Below are 2,131 nucleotides of genomic sequence, written 5' to 3'. Positions count from 1 at the left end.
CTTCAATATATTACAACATTTGCTAATTAACCAACATGCATCTATCGCAAGATAATGCAAATACATATATTCATCACAACAACAGTTATAACGGGTAGAAAACTTGCCTGAGCGACTTGGGGTGATAAAAGGCTCGGGACGAGTCTGGTAACCTATAAACAACAAGTAAGTTGGAATTAAACCAAAATCACTTGTAAATCTATACTTTAACTAACTTAGACTCTAACGCTTGTTTTGCGCTCACTGATTCGCTTAAGTCACTCGGGTACCCTCGGCTCCACCATTTTTAATAATTTAACCTTTACGAGTTTTAAAGTGATTCCTTCGCGAGTGTCTTACCAACTGCCTAACACACTTACCATAAATGTTTCATACATTAATTAACCCTTATTGGTCTTTAACCTATGTTTCAAAGTAAGGCGAGGGGAAAAGTTTCGTTCGCGAAACGCCGTTACTTGAAACGGTCGTTTCTCCTAAACCGTGCATCGGAATTGAACGAACTACATATCAAAACGAAGCTTGTAACATGAGCTATCTAGACATGGCAATGGTCATAATCTAGCAGGGGGTTCTCGGGTCCTAATGTTATGCACAAAAACAGTCTAAAGAAAATCGGACGTTACGACGGCTATGTTTACGCGATTTCCAATATTTTAAACCATTCAAAACCATCCCAAATCAACCTCAATCCAACATACAACCAACATCCATCCTTATCACATCATAACAACCCCAACCAATTCAATTTAATCATTCATACTTATGCCTAAGCTTAACTTTAATCATACTTAAGTCCTTTTAATCAAAACCACAACATTCACCATTCCATTTCACTACCATTTCAAATCCCAAACTCTAATCACAACAACAAGCTACAATATCATCCTACTAATCAAAATCATCTTATAATATATAGGAATCTAGGGTTTGGAGATGGTATACCTTCCTTGAAGTGGAGAATCAAGAGAATGGCTTGGAATCACCTTTAAAGTCCTTATCCAAGCTTAATCTAAACAAAACTTCAAGAACACAAATTTTAGTTCTTGAAAACACTATTCACCATCTTCTTTCATGATTTATAGAAAAAGATTGGCTTGGAATTAGAAGCTTAAACTTATAGGAAGTATGTAACTATCCATGGGGAAGCTTAGATAATTACCTTGCTAAATAGTAAGTGGAGGAGCTTGGACTTTCATTTTTTAAGAAAAGCACCCGAGAGCATGAAGAAGAAGAAGAGAGATTTTTGTGTTTTGGCTTGATTTGCTTTTGGTTGGTTGATTTTTTGTTGTTTGCTTTAGTTAATTACCTTGTTGCCCTTGAATTTGTGTGGTTAAAAAGCCACCACACCTCCTTCCTTCCCATGTCATGCTTGTGTCACCTTGCACATGTCATAATGCTCCCACTTGTCCACACCTTGTGGTTTGATGATGTCACAATCCCTGGCTTCTTGTACAAGCTTGTCTCTTGGTCACTTATTTATTTTACGGTTCGCTTATCTTTCGTTCTCGTTTATCGTTTGAGGGATCATACCCGGGATCTTATTACTTAGGTTCCCTTAACCTTTCTCAATATTGTATTCCTTCTATGATCCTCTCTTATAATCCTTTTTATCCTGTTACCTTATACTCAATTCTCTCCGTATCTTGTGGATTTCCGGGAAAAATCAAAGTGTTCGGAATTGGATTCTGACGATCTTTACATACACTTATATACCACATAGAGTACTAATAATATCCCATAAGATCAATAACAGAACCCCTACATAGCGTGGCATGAAAAGTTTTCTCGTTCAGCAAAAATACTATTCATAAGGGTTTCAAAATTTCTCAAAAATTGGGGTTATTACAGTCTCCCCTCCTTAAAAGGATTCCGTCCCGGAATCAGATAGAAAACAAATGGGGATACTTTCTTAGCATTACACTTTCTAACTCTCGAGTCAATTTTCCACATTGTGGTTCTACCACCAAACTCTGCCTAGTTTGATAATCCTTCTCCTAAGCACTTGTTCCTTTTCACTCTATAACCCTTCCTGGTTGCTCCATATAGGTTACGTCGGGTTGCATATCTATGCGCTCATATGCCCCTATTTATCTGGCATCTGAATTACACTTCCTTAACACTGATACGTGAG

This window comes from Apium graveolens, unplaced genomic scaffold, assembly GCF_009905375.1.
Source record: "Apium graveolens cultivar Ventura unplaced genomic scaffold, ASM990537v1 ctg6458, whole genome shotgun sequence".
Taxonomy (NCBI): Eukaryota; Viridiplantae; Streptophyta; class Magnoliopsida; order Apiales; family Apiaceae; genus Apium; species Apium graveolens.
The sequence above is the reverse complement of the archived record's forward strand: the minus strand, read 5'-3'. Positions refer to the sequence as shown.